Source organism: Phocoena sinus, chromosome 3 (assembly GCF_008692025.1).
Source record: "Phocoena sinus isolate mPhoSin1 chromosome 3, mPhoSin1.pri, whole genome shotgun sequence".
Classification (NCBI taxonomy): domain Eukaryota; kingdom Metazoa; phylum Chordata; class Mammalia; order Artiodactyla; family Phocoenidae; genus Phocoena; species Phocoena sinus.
The window spans coordinates 169,101,446-169,121,907 of NC_045765.1; positions in this window are offsets into that span (position 1 = coordinate 169,101,446).

Consider the following 20,462-nt stretch of genomic DNA (forward strand, 5'->3'; position numbering starts at 1 on the left):
CTGAGGGGCAAAGTTGCCCCTGACTGAGAACCACTGCTCTATGCAATGTACAAGTAAGTATTCACTACTTAAACATCCTTGAGAAGAAAGGACATCCTTAGAACAAAGGGCAGATGAGTGTCATGTTACCTGGGCAAGTCTGGAAGGCAATGGTGCTCAGAATCTGGTCCAGGGTACAGGGGTGGCATGTTAAGACATCTCAGGAGCTGTACACCCACCCCCAACAAGACATTTCTTTGCTGCTATAGATGAAAAGAAAGTAATTCAATAGATTTTATTTTAACATGTGGTTAAGAACTACTTACTAGTACCTTATTAAGTTTTTAAGGGTCAATAAAATCTGGTGTTTAAACCAGAGATGCACTGAATAACAACACACCAAATGTTGAAACTCAACAATCAGCTGAGTATTGCCATCACGTGATAGATTTCTAGGATATAAGATTAAATCTAAATTTTGTTAAAAATGATCATTATTCCTTTCTGGTGGTCAGATTTTAAGTCTGATAGACTGCTTCTGTGATCACCCTACTGTGTACATTTGTGATGTAAAATATTTGCTTGCTTTCTGCTGAGGACGTTAGAGCTTACGTGTGACCAGCGTGAGGTGCTGAGACCGTGGCCACTGTGGTAAAGGTGGTTTGGTGGCCCAGCTACTGAACGTTATGTTGCCAGCATTATATTTTGTGATAATAAATGTAAATTTACACTTCAACTGATTGACAGAATGCTAACATATAAAAACATAAGGGATTTTTACTCCAACTTATATCTTTAATGCATGATTTTGATACTCAATATTCAGACAAGGACAATAAACCCAAGTGACATGATTGGTCCACATTGCTGTCATCTTTTTGCTGACTGGACATGATGGTAGCCTATGGATCATGTGACTGTCGAGCAGTCCCAAGTTCAGGGAGCCAGCAATGACGTGGACCCAGGCATCTGGCTGATTTCTGTTCTAAAGGCCAAAAAGGAGTCAACTAGCAAATTTTAACCAAACACTGACACTTCAGCCTAGATCACTGAGGATTAAGTCAGGTTCTCCTGAGAAGTCTGGCTGCTCCGCAGACACCACGGTCAAGCTCCCACTGCAGACAAAACGTGTTGAAAGGTGGATGCTACATTCTTCCATGTCTCTTGACTTTCTCAATGTTTTTACTGGCTGTTCTTCTTGACTTTAATGATAAACTACTATTAATTCAGTCTCATTTTTATTAATATAGGTTTTGCCCCATAATTCTTGCTGTTGACCCTTCAGTATGTAGTGTTGTCATTTGAATTAATTACATTTTTTCCTTAAAATCTAATATGGAAACTTAAGGGCACATGGTCTAAATATGATTCCCTACCATTCCCTTGACCATGGGATGCCAAGACGTTCAGTCAAGCATTGCTCTGACTGTGTCTGTGAGGGTGTTTGTGGATGAGATTAATATTGGAATAGGTAGACCGAGTAAAGCAGATTGCCCTCCCTAATGTGAATGGCTGTCATCCAATCCCCTGAAAGCCTGAGTCTCACAAAATCGTTCAGTAAAGAGGGAGAGTCACCTGCCTGACAGTTTCAGATGTACACTGATCTTCTCCTGCCCTGGGATTGGAATATACGTCATCAGCTTTTCTTTTTCTCAGGTCTTCAACTTGGACTGAAACTACACCACAAGTTTTCCTGGTGACTCCAGCTTGTCAACTACAGATCATGGGATTTCTCAGCCTCCATAATCACATGAGACAATTTTTATAATAAATCAATCTCTATGTCTATGTCTATGTCTATATCTATGTCTATCTCATTATATTGGTTTGGTTTCTCTGGAGAACCCAGACTAATACAGGGGACCGTCTCAGCAAAACAGACGTGAGGGAGTGAGAATGTGTTTCAGGGAAAGGAGAAACTTCAGTAATGGTTTCCTTACTGTGTGGGTTACCATTGAGAAAGGTTAGACTTCAATCCACTGCAGACCTTAGACATCACATTCCAGAGCTGTTTTACTGGACGACTGTGATACTCAACATTTATCCATGGATTCCCTTCTCCTGAGGATTCCGCTGGACACTGATTTCCCTCACTTCTAAGTTATGTCTGTGTGTAGCTCAGCACCTTCTGCTGGTTTGGAATGCAGAGATAAGATACTGTGATACTAGTGCTTTTAGCATGGGAGCACTTGTAATGGGGTGGGGATCTGTCCACCACATGGTGGTGAGGTTTCATGGTCTGGGAGGGTATGGTGGGTTATCCTTCCCCAGGATCAAATGTAATTAAACTACTGGGTCATTTTTAAGATTATAAAGCATAGTTTTATAATACATGGAAAGGTCTGTGAGAGCACAGCCTTAACAATTTTTTTTAAAGGATGCATCTTCAGTGCATGATATATAAAGAAAACAATAAATTTTTGTTGAATGAATAAATATAAAACCAGGCATGTGAGCTCACATGACCCTCTTATAATGAGGATTTTCTGTATATTGCTGAGGTGAAGTCTACTGCAACAGTTTGTTCTTCTCCAATTCTGTGTCACCTGATTTATTTTCTCTTGAAAAAGAGAAGGGGTGGGAAAGGTGGACCTCACTCTTCTGCCCACCTGGAAGCAACCACTCTGAGCCAATGCCGATAGCAGTTTCAATGCTGAGCTCTGACATGACCGTCTTTACTCAGAGTTGGTGATCTTGGGACCAAGGCAATGAGATGCAGGACAAGAGGGCATCATCATCAGACAGGCCCGACCGAGGATGCTTTCTTTACATATTTGAGTGACGAGGGCTTGGATGCTACCTTGCTATTTAATTTTCACAACCCGATTTTGTGATGATCAGGATCTGTAAAGTTTAATCGGAATATGAATTGGAGTAGCTTTGCCTTTTTTTTTTTTTTTTTTTTTTTTTTTTTTTGCGGTACGCGGGCCTCTCACTATTGTGGCCTCTCCCGTTGCGGAGCACAGGCTCCGGACGTGCAGGCTCAGCGGTCATGGCTCACGGGCCCAGCCGCTCCGTGGCATGTAGTATCTTCCCGGACCGGGGCACGAACCCGTGTCCCCCGCATCGGCAGGCGGACTCTCAATCACTGCGCCACCAGGGAAACCCCTTTGCCTTGTTTTTAATCTTCGCTATTCTTTCTCCCTTGGGTTGTAAATGGAAATGTTTCAGCACACTGACTAGTGGGATATAAACACATCTTTTTCCAGGGAAGGACTCTGTGTAAGCTTCAAGGAGTTTATTAAATTAGTATGTGGGATATGATTTCATCCAAGTAATAAAAACTGCAGCTGCTTTTAAAGAAATGGCTTTCAATCTTTAGCTCTCCCACATAGGTGCTCTGCTCTGGAGAGGCACGGCTCTGAGAGTGCCTTCCTCAGGAAGAAGAATCAGCCGGGAGACAAATGAGCTTTCCTGGCCTTCATACTGTACATGTCGGCTCTTCAATAGCGGAGGTCGGAAGTCATGGATTTCATTAGTGCAGCGCATTAAGGGCCAAGGAAGAAAAATCCAATTTGCAGCTGCCTCAGTGACTTCGTGTTTTAATCAAATGGATAGGAAAGAATCATTAACTCATTCTCAGACTGATTAAAATTCCAGTGAGAAGAAAAAGAAATGAGATTGTGACACAGCCTGAGAAGGTCACTTGTTCCCTGGCAGTCTGGAGCCTACAAAGCCTCACATTGTTGATAGTTACCACGTTGCTTACCTAGCACCCCGTGACAGTTTTGGACCAAAGGGGTGGGAGGCCGGATCATTATCCTTGCACTCAGGGGTCCCTGCCATAACAGAGATGACTAGTCTTCCTGGAATGATCCAGCAGGAGGGTTACAAAAGCCTCCTTCTATGCGCTGATAAAGTTTCCGTTTCCCTGCACCCTTGAATCTTGATTTACCATCACAGAAACTTTTAAAGATGTGGCCGCAGTAGTGATTACCTGTGTATTTGCAGGGTTATTGGAGGCATGGAAGGAAGCAGCAAATGCATTTGAAAGCTATGAAGTGCTACTCAAATTCAGAGTGCCTGCTATTATTGTTATTATTATCTCTATCAATATCATTACTACGACGACTGTAGTGAGAGCCCGCTCTGTGTCAGGCACTGTCCTTCCTCATGATCACATTTCCCGTCTTGCAAGAAGGGACAAGGAGCCACACTCATTCCTTGGTGTAGTAAGAACCCCCGAGGGCTGCCAAGACCAGGTGCACCCAGAGGGAAGCCCGCTGAGACATCTGTGTGGGTTGGGAAGGGGGGAGAGACCTGTGAAAATGTGGGGAAGACAGTCTTTACGGAGGAAGCTGGAAATGCATGACTGAAAAAATGATTTGAAACAGTTTTCAGAAACATGGACAATTTTTAAAAAGTAATAGAAATAAGAGCTACACAATGGCCAGGCAAAATGCAAATCAGACCCAGAGGCAAAGGACAGTGGGAAAACAAAAATAAAGACACACAGGCTATAGTGTCCCCCAGAATTTCTGTAGTTGAATTAAGATCTGGGCCGAGAGCTCTATGGGGGGGCACCATGGAAAGGGATGTGCAGGTGGTAACCTGGTCTCCATTTCCTGGGGCAGAGAAACAGCCTGTCCTGCTCAGTGGCATGATTTAGAGAAAAGTAAAAAGGCCTTTTTTATTTGCTGTTTGGACACCATCTTGAAAATCTGTGAAGTTACCCCTAAACCTCCCTACTGCCCCTGAGTCTGCAATCCTTCTTGGCTTGGGAGTTTTCATCTTAAACCCAAATCAGGGGTTGTGATTTCTCTAAGGCGACCACACAGCAGGTAAAGGGGGACTTCCTTTGGGAGACCCCAGATGTCTTCTCTTCCTTAGGGGGACAACATAGGTTTCATATTTTGGAATTTGATTTAAACAACCAACGCTCATGTCATCATTTTGTGAATTAAAAAATTGGATTCCTAATTGGAGTCTTAATTTATTTTTTTAATAGCATAAGAACACCAAGATGTTTGGCTTGTGAACACCACACGTGAGGGTTCTAGCTGTGGCGGAGGTGAGAGAGGGGTTGACGGTGTGCTGAACCCACCACTGCTTCCCCCCTCCCTTCTCCCTTGCACTAGTCAGGAGGGACCAGGACAAGCCCTTCTGGCCAGGAGTGATGAGTTAGACTGTTGTGAGGAGGTGAAGCGCAAGTGGGAAAGAGGACATTGCTTGAGCCAGAAGGGGTGTTCTGTCTGCCGTAGAGTGTTCCCGGCTCCAGGCTGAGCGAGTCTCGTGCGAAAGGGGAAACCAGCTTCAGCCCCTCAGCACCCTCATAAGCCCAGGTAACGATGAACTGGTGAGGACCTTCGGTGTTGCTCAAACCTGGTTGATTCTTGTATCAGCTTCTTTCTTTTTCTTCCTGGTCAAGAACATGCCTTCATTGAAACTGCCTTCTCCCCTCCCACCCCCACCCCACCACACACAGAATCTAAACCTTTGCTAAAACAATTTAAATACTTGCTCTCCAATATATTTTTCCTGAATGTTTTTATTCCACAATAACCTATCTCTTCTTGGAATTTTTGTTAGTCATGAAGTCATTACTACTACGCCACCTCCCCCGACCCATACTACACACACACACACACACACACACACACACACACACACACACACACACGAGTCGGTTTAGAATTAACTTGTTTCTTGTTATAAACGTAGTTCAAAATCATGGAAAATGTTTTCTAACAGTAATAACTGAGAATTGCAAACACTCCCATCCTGCTTACTAAGTGCAAACCTTGTTTTACATGCTTCATGTACATGAGCTCACACGAGCCTCTCTGTGCCCTGGGGACGAAGCGCTATGCTTGTGCCTGCGGATCCACAAACCTGAGCCTGCCGAGTGGCACACGGTGGCCTGCAGCGCCACTCCTCAGAGACAACTTCTAAGGATAGTGGCTCAAACCCGAATGCTGTATGCACGCAGCAGCATAAGGGTACTATACACCCAGTTTGTGTAACTTGCACCTGGTCATTTAGCAATACCCCTGGGGTATCTTTTCCTGCCGGTATGTAGGGCATTTCCTACCCCTTTCAAAAGCTGCATAAGATTCCATTGCCTAGATGTACCAAAGCTTATTTAATTATTGTGTATTTTGGTTGTTTCCAGTTTGTGCTTTTCCTTATTATAAACAATTGCTAAAGTGATCTGTTTCCCTGTGGAATTTGAAAATGTCTCCAAAAAAATTCCTAGAGACAGAAGGACTGGCTCAAAAGACACATGCTTTTAACAGTTTAATAGATATTGTTAAGTTGTCCTTATATCACTTGCAAAAATTTATATTCTTATCTGCCTGCCTATTTCTCCAAACTATGGGTAACACATGGTATGGTTTATTAAAAGGAAATATCACAGTTTCATTTGTCCTCACTTTTTTCATAACCTCAGGTTTCTGCAGTAATCGCAGATACTAAAGGGTCTGAATCACCCCGATGAAGACAACTCCTGGGCCTGCCGCTCCTGAAGAACGTGGTGATGCACGTGTGTCGTCAGTTCAGACCTGTCTCTTACTGGGATTTGGCAAGGCTGTGAATTTGGCCATTTGATAAAACCTTGTTCCGGAAGGAATAAGTCGGGGGGCTTTGTTCTACTTTAAGACCTTATGTCTTTCATCCTTCCTTTCGAATGGCATCTCCAGAGGCTTGGACTTTCTGGGCAGTTATGGTGGGGGCTGTTTCAGGGAGAAGGAAGGAGTTTAGTAGGCAGAAGCATCCTTGGCCCATTTACCATCCAGAGGGTGAAGACTTGTTCATTATATGTCTTCCTGTCTGATGCCTGAGAGAGAACTGTGGTAGGCATCTCAAGGACAAAACCCCTGCCCTTGCCCCTGCGGTCACATGGGGCATGGCTGACCCACCTTTCTCTTGGCCAGGTATTCCGTCTCCCAAGAAGCCTCCCAGGATCAGGCAGGTGGCTTGGTCAGCCAGGCAGAGAGTGGCTCCATCTTTTAGAGGTAGACTCACATTAGCCAAGCTAGCAAGACTGATGTATAAATCTAATAGGCTGATTTGTTTCATTTACAGTGAGAACTCTGGCATAGCTGGTGCAGTGCATGGGTGGTTTGAAGTTGCTGAGAGCAGGACACTTTCTATCTGCAGGCAGTGGGATGGAAGCTGGTTGAGTTGAGTGGTTTAATGGTGCCAGGCTTGGCACCAGGGGGAGGGAGGCGAAACACCCTGCCATGGCCTTCGCTGCCGCGGCCACTTTCCCTCTGGGTCTCTTTCCCTCTGCTTCTTTCCCACCTCCCTTCTGGCTGACGTGCTGTGCTCCTTCGCACATCTGCTGGGTCAGCTCCAGCAGGCTCCTGGCCTGGCAGCTTCTGCTCTTCAAGGTGATTCCAATTTCTCTGCTCCATTCACTACAGATAGTACAGACCCCAGGAGTAGCCCTCAAGGGCCTCACTGTTTCTAAGTTACTGGGGGACTCAAGTTAAAGTGAAGATCTCTCAGGGAGTGTGAGCCAGTCCTGGGGGTTGGGAGTGACAATGAGGAAGTAAGCGTGAATAATGAAACAGTAGGCTCCACTGAAACGCCATTGCACACGAGTTTGTTATTCAGTGACAAATTTCCTTTCCTAGGATGACACCATGGTGATTTAAAGTCCTCCCTTGCAGAGCTGTTTGAAAATAATTATGACTATTGATAGCATGTTCATGGACTCCCTATTGTATCAGGGAGCTGGCAACACAGGAACTGCAGAGCACAGAACACGGTGGTTCAGTATAAAGAGGTGAAGGCCTTGGCGAGGGAGGGGTGGGGTGGTCCAGGTGCTCCTGGACCAGTCCTGGCTGAGGCTGGGGGAGGGACAGGGGTGTCAGTCAGGTGAACCCATGTGATGGGCATTAGCCTGGAGAAAGTTGACTGTGTGTTGGGATTTCTCAAATGTGCTCAGATGTTTACTGTCCATGATTAAATACCCATTTTAACTTCTTCTTTGCTATTCTACTGTGGCCATTACAGTAAACAAAAAGATGTTGCAGCCATAAATCTAGTCAGGATGGAGAAAAAAACAGGATACCAGCCCTAGACAGTTAAGATTCATATCAAAGGAATAATTTCAATAAGCCCAGACTCTCGCATCTTTCCACACATAGAAAAGCACTAACGTCATTAACTTGACTTATCTGTTTTTGTGATTAGCAGTAATCTTTTGATGTTCAAGTACACAATTTTTTTTTTTTTTTTTTCAGCAAAAACTCCTATGTATCCTGGCTTCTCCCTTACCTCTTTGGAACAGTCCCTCAGAGCTGTCGACTGAAAAACAAACAAAAAAAATGCACAACCTAAAAGTTGAGAGTTATGTTTTATTTGGTGGGAATTTTTAGGATTTCAAGCTCAGGAGGCAGCATCTCAAGTAACCCTGAGAAAACTGCTCCGAGGAAGAGGAGGGGGGAGCGTGGTTATATAGGAGTTTTGCAACAAAGGATTAGGTAGTTGGGAAGATCAAAAGATTATTGTTAATGAAGGAAAACCAGGCATCCCAAGTTAAGGAATTTAGCACTTTTCTATGCGTGGGAGGATGCCAGAGTCTGGGCTGGCTGAAATCATTCCTTTGATGTGCACCTCAGCTCTCTGGGGCCAGTATCCCATATTTTCACATCTTGAGTTGGGGAGTGGCTGCAGTCTGATGGCTGCTGGGTGGCAGGTATTCTTTGTTTCCTTCCTGAGTTCCCTCAGGGCTCACCAGCTCACCATCATCACTGATGACTGTGACATCCTTTGTTTACTGACAGGGCAGGAAATACTCCATTTCTCAGAGAGATCTGAGAGGCTGCTTCCTTAATAATGCCCTGAATAAAGCGTAATTCACACCTTTTAGGTTGTGCTTTTTCTTTTTTGAGTCGACTCTGCCATTCAGTAGATTAGGTAATCTGATTTTAAGGGGATGCATTTCTACCCTCATTGGATGCCTTCTACAGCTAATTTCATTTTCAAATAAAAAAAGAAATGGTTTACATACAACTTTTTCTTCTTCTTCTTCTTCTGAATTGTCTATCATGAAAAGGCAAGTTTGCTCACTGTGGTTTAAGGGAGGTGCCTCTTTTCAATATTACCTGTGATATTTCAACTGACATCACTGATATTCATTATTGATAGGATATGTTACTTCTCATTTGTAGCATTTGCCACCCATAACAGAAATGAAGCAGTGTTTCACTTCCCCAGGAATGTATTAACAAGGCCAAGCACCACTGTGCTTTTTTTCTTAAGAGTTCAGTGTTTCTTTTTCTCTCTTTAAATCATTTGCACCAGCCTTGTAAACACTTTAATGAGCAATGCCTTCTCTTATAAAATTGTTTTTATTTTCAATTTAGCAAAAAAATCATTTTCCTCTCCACCCATCATCCCTCACCCCCAAAACTTATGAAACAAAACCTGATAACGGTGGTCTGCTTCACTTCCTCCACAGAGAACAGGAAGAATGATGAGCTGCCATTATTCTGGGAGTTCCACTCCTTAACCAGCCTCTTCTGCTTCTGAAATTTCAGTAGAATTACATCTTAATAATAGCTTTTGATATATACCAAAAGTTCTGAGAAAGCACATCCATATTTATTTTCAGTTCTATTACGGTGAATCATGAAATATTTAAGATCTATATCATGGCTTTTTAGAACATTGGGGTCTTAGGAATATAAACTCTTTACTTTTTTACTTTGGATGTAAAAACAGTGTATCATAATAGCTACACTTAGCTTTTAAAGCTCCCTGTGCATCCAACCATTTCCATTAGTACAGCAAATGATATTTATTTTGTGTAGACTTATAACAATTTACTTACTTGGTTAAAGAATCCATATCTTGGGGGTGACCAGACCTAAATATTTAATTACCTCTGATGATTACTGTAAGGAAAAACTTCAGATACCTCAGTTATATTTCCGTTTGCTGTGCTATCTTCACATCGATGGTTTCAGAAAGATTCTGGAATGGATCAGCAGTGTGAATGCATGAAAAACTTGTTTCCGTTTTTTTTTTTTTTCCTGAATCGGACACTTTAGTGTGAAATGTAAAAGTTATGAGCTCAAACATAAAAATGCATTAATTAAAATGCTCACCCACCCCGCCCTTGCCTTTTCCCACCTCCTCCTACTTATCTGGGCTGTGGGAACACTTTCAAGCCCCCTGCCAGCCAATTCTCTGGGCTTCTGGGGGATCCGTGATCTTGAAGTGCCTCTTTGACCACATGATCGCTACCCCGGATTGCAGAAGCTCCCTAATTCACGATGGTTCTTCCCAAAATCCTTAGCTTGGGACTCCAGGGCGCCCATGCTCCTGCCCACCTGGGCTCTGGACTTCCTCACACGCCTGAGTGTGTCTCTATCCACCTGGCTGCCTTGGCCAGCACGCGGATGCCCACCTCTCCCCACACCTCAGTCCCGCCTCCTGAAATCCTATTGATTTCCTGAGAGCCCGCTCAACACCTTCTTCTGTATACCTACAATGATGCCATGCCATATACTGCACACCAACTCATTCTCCCTGGAGTTGCCAAGACAATTTTTTTATATGTTCTCACCTTCCTGTCATATATCAACATCTATCTCTAATCTATATCTGTATTTTTGTCTCCATATATATCTGCATATATGTATATATACTGTATGTATATAGTGACTTCCTTAAGTTACTGGGCTAAACACTCTGAACTGACTTGACATAGAATGGCCATATGATATGAACTGAATGGTAACCCCCCAAATTCATATGTTGAAGCCCCATCCCCCAATGCTATTATATTTGGAGATAGGGTTTTAGGAGGTAATTAAGTTTAGATGAGGTCATAAGGATGAAGCCCTAATCCAATAAATTTGGTGGCCTTATAAGGAGAGGAAGAGAAAGAACTCTTTCTTTCCACACACCAAGGAAAGGCCATGTGAGGACACAGCAAGGAGGTGTCCATCTGCAGGCCAGAAAGAGGGCCCTCACCCCGCCCGACCATGCTGGCACACTGATCTTGGGCTTCCAGCCTTCAGAACTGTGGGAAATAAATTTCTGTCGTCTAAGCCATCCAGTATGTGGCGTTCCGAGCTGACTAATACATCATACATGGTAAAGTCATTCAACATTCATTCAGCAAGTAAGGACTCTATGCCCTTGGGAAGAAGTCACTTATTCCCACAATTAGATTTTGGAAACAACAATAATGCTGAAACACAGTTTCTGAATTTTCTATTTCTTTTTCCTTACTGCAGATTACTTTGACATTTAGCCATCGCAGGTCCATGAATTGGGAAAAATTACAAGGTCTGTGATGGAGCTGTGACAATAATTCAAAGGATTTGTTTTTCTACTCTGGCTGTGTCCATCTGATTACATTGTAAGCAATATTTGCTTTAGTCCCTGTGGACAAAGATTGTAAACTACAAAGAAACTGCACAGCCTTGGAAGAAGTCAGCTTGTTAAGTGGGCTGTGTTTTTCCCAAGAAGAGAAAAGAAAAGAAAGGGAGGGAGGGGGACCTCCAGACACATGGAAACAGTAAGTTTTCATACTGTGTATGTGACATTCTCTCCTGCAGAGGCCTTATTTTAATAGGGGGCACAGGGGTCTGAAGCTCTTTCTCCCACTTGGGATACTTTTCAAGGACATGTCAATTAATAAAAACAGCTCCGTCAGCAAAGCCAAACACACAAGTCAACTGGAATCGATCCATTCTGAAGGCAGAAATCGTGGCACATTGGTAATCAGAATTAGGGCGGTTCTCTGGGTGTGTTGCTTACCCTGGGCTGTGAGCTGCCTCTCACGTTGGAGAGATAGACACGTGTGCTTACTTAGGTGGTTTTTCTGTGGGATGAAGTGAAAGGTGAATGCAAATGAATCTGGAAGTTTTTAGAAGAAATCGAGTCGCCATGAAACTGTAATTATCCAGTAAGGAGTGGCCACCCTTGGGGTCTCCACCAAGAGGTCCCCCAGCAGCAGGTGTCCCTGTCACCTGGGGTACACTCTGTCACCTGGATAAATGCAGTGGTGGTAAGATATTAATCTCCAAACCTCTCTCCCATCGGTGTTCCCGACTCCTTGCACATCTGTCCTCTTACTGCTCTCATCCATCCTGTTCAGTTTCACCCTGCACCAATGCCACCATCTGTCACAGGTGGCTCCCTGGGTTCTGGATAACCAAAGGGAGGCACGTACCAGGTTTAGATATTTTATTTTTGTTTATTGGGACTCCATAGGAGCTGGGAAAAGTGTTCTCTCTGATTTGGCTCCTAAAAGAATATTCTGAATAAATAAAGAGGACACCCTTTCCACCGCTGCAACATTCAACAATCCCCTCCCCACTTCCACTCCTTCCCAGCACAATGGCAGCCTGATGGCACCAGGTCCAGGAGACACAAGGAGGGATGGGAAAACTCGGCTTGTTTCTGCGACCTTCCTCTGGACCATGAGATGTCTGCCCTGATGTTTGGCATTTGTGATCCTCGGCCCAAATGAGCCGAGTGTTCCTGGTATGACCAGGTCTTTCAGTACTGACAGAAACGCTTGGTATCCATCTCATGGCTAGCATCAACTGGTCAGAAAATATCATTGCTTAAATAATACATAGCATCTAGGGGTAAAGTGAAGCTAACGTATTCTTGGACAAAGAGGGGATGCAGTTTACCCACTAAATAGAAAAGAAAACATAGGCGTCTTGGAAGAAATTAGAACATGAAAAGAGCTTTAATCCAGGCACTGGAGTCTGTGCAGCTTCATCAGCAGCACAGTTACCATGACCGGCCTCCTATCCCTGCATCTGAGCAGTTGCGTACTATTGGCTGTGTTGATGTATGAAAGAACTTGTGGGATGACCCCTTGCTCAGATGTCTCCTTGGCTGTGGGCGGAGAGCTCAGAGGATGAGAGGTTCCTTATTCCCTGCTCTCATGACTCAGCTTTCTTGCAGAGCTTCCGACAGTACCTGCCAGGCCACTGCCCTCTTGTTAGGTGGAGTTACGGCATCTGGCACAGAATAAACTCCTGAGTCTGGTGAAGGGTGGGAGTACACTGACCCCCAGCAAGCATTTGCCTCTTCTCTTAGGGCACTAGAATGAACTGCTTACAATCCCTGAAAACAGCTAAATACAGCTGTGAGAGCTTTCTGGTAAAATGCAAACTAATTAAAATGGCTTTCGAATTTATGCAGGACTTTCCTTTCCTCCAAAGTTATTTCTTTTAGACAGAACATTATTTTGTTTGCATCTTGGGGGAAAGAACAGAAGGCAGTGGCTAGATCAAAGCCCCTCTGTGCAAGCAAAAGAATTTAGAGCACCATGGAGATGGCTTTATTCTTTCGATGAAGACGAGAGGAATAAATCAAGAGGTTGTAAATTTAGAACAATGATAGTACAGCTGTGGCTTCACCACTGCAAACTCTGCCATTTGCTGGGCTCATAGAAGCGTGTAGCTGAGGTTCCCAGGGAGGCAAGGAGCTTCCGGCAGTTCTGAGGGTCACGGGGCTCCCGGGGTGGATTCTCCACGCTCCCAGGGAGAAGCCCATGTAAATGTGAAAGTGCTAGTGTTGCATGTCCCCAGGTTCCCACGAGCTTCTCTATGTGGGTCACAGTCGGGAGAGAAACAGAGTCACGAGAACCAGACTTCAGGTCTGCAAACTACTGCCCTGGCTCTCCATAGAGCTATCACATTTAAATTTAGGAGAGTGGCTGTTCTCGTGGCAGAGGTCTGGGTGAGCCCATAACGCTGAGTGCTGAGGGCTCCGTCACGCAGATGGTGCTGAGCCATTTTTCATGGCATTTTCCAGGCATCATCTCCGGAAGTTCAGGTGGCATTAGTCCTGATAAAAGTGCTCTGGGTGGTTTCATTATTTCAAATTGAACTGTTCACTTACCTCTCTGTTTCTTTTTAAATGTTATTATTATTTTAAGCTGCATAGCAGTTAGTGTTTTGGAAATAACATGGAAAGGGATGGGCAGTGGGAGGGAAGAAACAACTAGAGGAAAGCATGGGCCAAGGTTGGCCTCCTGTGTCCACTGGGGTCAGGGGTCAACGTCCGGGTGGTGGAAGGCGGTAGCAGCCACCTTCCGAGGGGACTCTCTTCAGAGTCCCCATTTTTCCCATCTTGGGGGAGCAAAGAGGTGGACGATAGACAAGACGCCTGTGGCAGCAGCTCCTGTCTGTCTCAGGCTCAGACTTTTTGGTGTCCCATGAGGCCCTGTTCAGTAAAATAAAACCTGCATCTCACGGACCATGTTCCTCATTCTTGTTAAACATGGACATTCACCCTCAGATGCAGGCATGTGAGCAGGCATCTCACCCCAGGAGAAGGTACTATTTGGGAATTTTACCTGATACATTTTTGTTCTTGAAATTCCCATTCACCCTGTGATTCACCTGTCATTAACCTGGATGCTTGGTTCAAGGACACTGAGGAGAAGGCTCACTGCCTCAGGAACAGAGGACACAGAAGGATCCAGAGAGAACACAGAATTACATTCTCGGCTTTGCCTCTGAAATAGCCTGGAGAGCTCTAGCTTCAGGTTGCAAGATTTTGTGTGGAGAGGGACACATTTTTATGTGCTTATTCATTTATTGTATTTTGTTTTTTGAAGGCCAAACCTTGGCTTCAATACTAGGAGCAAAGTCTGGAGGACTCAGAACACAAAGGCTTCACCATAAACCACAGGGTGGGGAGGAGGGTGGAGGATACAAGAGCAGTGCCCCCCTCACAGAGAGGGGGTGGGGACCCCCCAGGGCCAGAGGGAGGTTGGAGGGGCCTAGGGGAAGGAAGCGCCAGCACCCCTGGTTCCTATGAGGAAGTTTCTGGTGGAGAGGACCACACAGAGCCCCTCAGACAGTGGGAGGGCTCCCTCACTGGGGGGCAGCCGCCACTGCACCAGACAGGTCTAGGCAGCGATGGATGACATCACACCCTCCCCAGCCCCAGCATTCACGACCTCAGATGGGGCACAGAGGAGGGTCTGAAGATTCAATAACAGCATCCCTCACCCCAGAAGAGATATAGGTGCTGATGGAGAGCGAGTGGGGCTCAGGACCAGAGGATGTGGGAGCACCACGAGGGAGCATCAGTGATGTGGGAGCACCCATGCGGAGCACCAAGGATGTGGAAACTCCGGTAGACACTTCTGCAATTTGTGCAGAGGGCACGTGTGGGATCAGGCCCTCATCCAGGACACCAGCCAGTGCAGAAAATAGCCACAGATCAAAGTGTCCCTCTTCCTTGGCACCGTGAAGTAAGTCCATAAATTCCACATGAGGTGTCACTCTCATGGGAATGAGGACATGGGTGTGGAATGAGGGTGGGGTGGGCTACATCAGTGCTCTGAGCAGAGTGTAAATTCAACGGAAGTCCATGATCGAGTTAGCACTGTCCACTTGAGCCTCTAAGTTTGTGGCCACTCATTTTTTTTATAAAACATTTATTTTATATTGAAGTGTAGTTGGTTTACGATGTTATTTGACCATGCATTTAAACTTAACAGGTTACTGAAGGACACAATCACCTTATCTGACACTGGACGAGAACCTCAATAAATCAGAGAGTCTGCTGGCTGGGTCTTGCAGGATAATTCTCCATTAGTTTTGAGTTATGATCTATTTTGTATCAAGTGCAGTTAATGTGAACATCAGTCGGGTTTGGCTTAAAGAAAGGAAAACATATGCAGAGGAAAATAATCTGAAACGGGTTTTACCTTTCATCCAGTTCTCAGTGATTGTACAACAATAACATAACTGCAAGAAATGCACTGAGCATGGTGTTGGAGCCAGATGTCTGGGGACCAAGGTAGAGGGGCTTTGGCAGCGGGGAGGGGGTTGCCCAAAAGTCTTCCGGAAGCAGCCTTGCAGGGCTTGACGGAGGCTGACGTTGCTTTCTGGGCCCCGCTAAGCCAGGGCCACGTCCTTGGTGGAAAACAATGGCCTTGCCTCCTGTCGGTCTTCCCTCTCTCTAGGGCTCTGTCTCCTCCAGATTCCATGGGATCCATGAACACATGCTGGTGAGTAACAGCCGAGCTTCCCCGGGGCTGCCAGCCAGGCTGGCTGGACCTGAGTTCTGGGGAATCTCTGATTCCCCTGCTCTTCATAGGTGACTCTGTTCTCCCTTCCTCCACTTTTCTGGCCTGTACAGCCCTGTTGGGGGTCAGAGCGCTGCCCCCCATCCTCCCTGTCTTTTGCAGCCTGAATGTTGGTTCTGAGAATAGTCCTGGCTCAGGGCCTGGAGAAAAATCACCTAGTCAGAACACCAAATTACAACTCAGAAGGTTGCTTCGTGAGCATAAAATTAGAACAAAGAGAGCCGGGTATTCTTTAGGGGTGTTTCCAACGTGCTATTGTAGCAACATACAGTGTCCTTTTCAACACCGGGGCTATTTCCAGAAGAAGACCTGGGAGGGGACATTTGAAATTGGGGCATCCATCCTCCCCAACAGGGCTGGAAGAGCAGGACGGCTTTTCATATATTCCTCTTATTCGCCCAAGTCCTCTGCAATTGCAGCATTATGCATTACAGGCTGCAAGGTTGCATTTCATCTTTTATTAGTTCCATTTGCATCACTTGCTTCCTCATGGGATTTTGAGGAGGCGCCTTAATCTCATCAGTGATGTATTTACAGATCTTATCCTCCAATGGATTACGTCTGGGAAGAATTTTGCTGATGAGTGACTCTGACCCTCAATATCAAGTCCTGGATTTCCCCATAGACAGTGCGGTGGCTGACCCACATTTGCAAGAGGCCTGGGGACCACTCACTGTCCCCCTTGGGTCATGGGTCCCACCTCCTCCACTGCCCCTCTGCCTGTTAGTCTGAAGGCTGTGTTCAGCTCAGCATGGTTATATCTTCTGACCAGGAAAGACCCTCTGATATTGACCTCCAGGGTCCTGCACACCACCCTTCATTTGGGGTTTTATTTGATTAATGTGTGTATTAATTTCCTAGGACTGTCATAATGCAGCACCACAAATTGAGTGGCTTAGAATCCAGAAATTTAGTCTCACAATCATGGAAGCCAGAAGTCTGAGATCAAGATGTTGGCTGAGCCACGCTCCCTCTGAAGGTGCTGGTGAGTGATCTCTTCCAGGCTTCTTTCTGAGCTTCTCACAGCCTCAGGTGTTCCTTGGCTTGTAGATGTTTCACTCTACCCTGTGTCTCCACGTTGTCTTCCCCATGTATTTCCTGTCTCTGTGTCCAAGTTTCCCCTTTTTATAAGGACTGCAGTCAACTTGAATTAGGGCCCAAAACTAATGGACTCATTTTAACTTGATGTCTTGTAAAGACCCTATTTCCAGATAAGGTCACATTGTGAGGTACTGGGGGTTTAGGACTTCAACATATATATTTTTAGGGGACACAGCTCAGGCCATAACAGTGTGTGGCCTCCATGAGGGTAGAGAACTTATTTTTTTTACTTTCAGGGTAGCTTCTGAGCCTATCAGGCTGTCTGGCACAGAGGGAGGGCCTAATAGCTATTGCTGAATGAATGAAAGAATGAATGAATAAATGAATGAATGGGAGCTGCTTATCTAAGATAAATTCAGCACTCCCTCAATTGTCTCCATGCACACGTGTCCATCTTTAATAAGAACTGCTTTCAGGCATCTTAAATGGGCTCCAACCACATAAAAATTAGGTAGAAAATCCACCCTGTCCTGCCATTCGTCTCCAACCCCAACATTCGCAAATCTGAATTTGTGGAAAAACACAGCGAATTTGCTCTTCTCTTCTTTCACCTGGATTAATGAACATTAGAGAGAATCGGAACAATATAAAGAGTTTGGTTTTGGTAAAGGGTAAGGTTGCCAGATTCAGCAAAATAAAGTGAGGATACCCAGTTACATGTGAATTCCCCAAATATTGCATGGGACACACTTGTACTAAAAGGTATTTGTTGTTTATCTGAAATCCAGACACAACCAGGCACCCTGTATTTAGCCTGGCAACCGTGCTGTTGTTGGCTCCCTGGTAATACACTAAATTACTGATGATTGCAGACAGACTTCTTTGGAAGTTGAAGAGTGGAAGGTAGGAGGATGTGGAATCTGAATGAGGAGAGGCGGAAGGTGCAGAGATCCCAGTAGATGTACTGTGGCTACTTTCTGCCTTTCATTCGGCTCTTCCCATTTAGGTACAAAGAGCTCCAGAGTACCCCTCCACTTGCCACCTTCCCCTCTCCTTCTATACCATTTCCTCTCTTTCTGCCTCTTCTTTGCTTCCTCTGAGGCAGTAGTCTTCCTTAGGCAGTAAGTAGTGTGTACATACTATTAGGTACTGCCTTAACAGGTGTAGCGTTGTCTGTCCTGATCTCTTTCTGCAGGTAATTGGCCTCACATCAGAGGCCAAGGACGCACCCTGTGATTTACTTGCAAGACATGTTTCCACTGTTAACAGACTTCTTCTTGTTCCTGAAAGAACAAAAATTATTCAGACTCATGGTCAATCCAGGTTTGAATATCCTCTCTCTTTCTAGTTAGATGATGAAGCTATTATTATTCTCATCTACAAAATGGCAATAGCAGTAAGCCAAGTTTATATATTGTGATGATTAAACTCAATAACGTAATTAAGCTGTCATGGATCTGACATAGAGTAAGCACTCAAAGATGTTAGTGTAATCATCATCATCTTTACCACCACCACCATCATGTCCATCATCACCATCATCACCACCACCACCATCATGTTCATCATCACCATCATCACCACCACCACCATCATGTTCATTATCACCATCATCATCTTCATCATCACCACCACCACCATCATGTCCATCATCACCATCATCACCACCACCACCATCATGTTCATTATCACCATCATCATCTTCATCATCATCACCACCACCACCATCATGTTCATCATCACCATCATCACCACCACCACCATCATGTTCATTATCACCATCATCATCTTCATCATCATCACCACCACCACCATCATGTTCATAATCACCATCACCATCACTACCATCATCATCAACATCATGTCCATCATTATCATCACCATTGTCAAAATCATGATCATCATCATTGCCTTTATCATCATTTTACCCACATATCTGCTAGGATAACTTTGTCCCTTTAAAATCTGGATTGAGTTGTTTACATCCTTGTGGAAGTATAGTGCTGATCACCAAAATGTTGGTCAATTCTCTAGTGGTTACATTCTCAGGGTTGCCTTTGGGTCAGTGGGAACCTGTTGCTATTCATTTACCTGACTGTAGCAGTTATCTTACCAGTGGGCCTATGTGATCCTTGATCTGCATGGCTTTGATCCTGACATGGAATTCATCACTCACTCAAGCATGTAAATACGTAAAAGACTTTATGGAAACTTTGAGGAACATGATAGAATTAATACTGTGTCAATGCAAACTTAAGTTTAGATAGTTCTATTCACAAAATCTCTTCTCCACATCCTCAACTCATCCCCCATCTTTCTGCTATGTCTCCAATATTCACTTTTCCTTCTTTTTTCCTCTCATTCTCTTGCTGTAGGCCCCAACTTCCTGCTCTTGCCCACTGGGTCTCCTAATGACCTTGTCTTCCAAGTCTTACATTTCCTCCAAATAACTTACCAAAATGTTTTCCTATATACACTTCCTTTTAAAAAAGAGTCTAGTGAAACTATTCAAAAGATAAAATTTTAATTCAACTACAATTACAGTCATTCCCCAGGTAACCATGGGGGATTGGTTCCAAAGCCCCCAAAGATACCAAAATCTGTGAGTGCTCAAGTCCCTTGTATAAAATGGTGTAGTACCATGAATACAGCCGGCCCTTTGTATCCACAGATTCTGCATCTGCAGATTCAACCAACTGAATCCATGGATACAAAACCTTGGATACAGAGGGTTGATTGTAGTTTGAAAGGTGCAGGAAACTGCCTGACTCACCTTCTTTAGAAGTACATGCTCAAAAGAATGAAATAATGTCATTTGCAGCAACATGGATGGACCTAGTGCTTAGTCCCACTGACTAAGTGAAGTAAGTCAGAAAGAGAAAAACAAATATCATATGATATCACTTACGTGTGGAATCTAAAATAAGACACAAATGAACATACCTATGAAACAGAAACAGACTCAAAGATGTAGAAAACAGACTTGTGTTTGCCAGGGGGAGGGGGTGGGGGAGGAAGGATTGGGAGTTCGGGGTCAGCAGATGCAAATTATTATGTATAGGATGGATAAACAACAATGTCCCACTGTACAGCACAGTAGTAAATATCCTGTGATAAACCATAATAGAAAAGAATATGAAAGAGAATGTGTGCATATGTGTATAACTGAGTCACTTTGCTGTACAGCAGAAATTAATACAACATTGTAAATCAACTATACTTCAATAAAACAAGTACATGCTTTCTTTTAGCCTGAAACAACAATTCTATTCAACTTTTGCTTTCAACACGTGGCATCAACTCTTTCACTCCAGAGATATTTTCCCTAATGTGCTTACTGTGATTCTCATATTGCATCACCACTAATTTCTAATTACTGTCATACATTTTTATTTGTATGTAATGAATG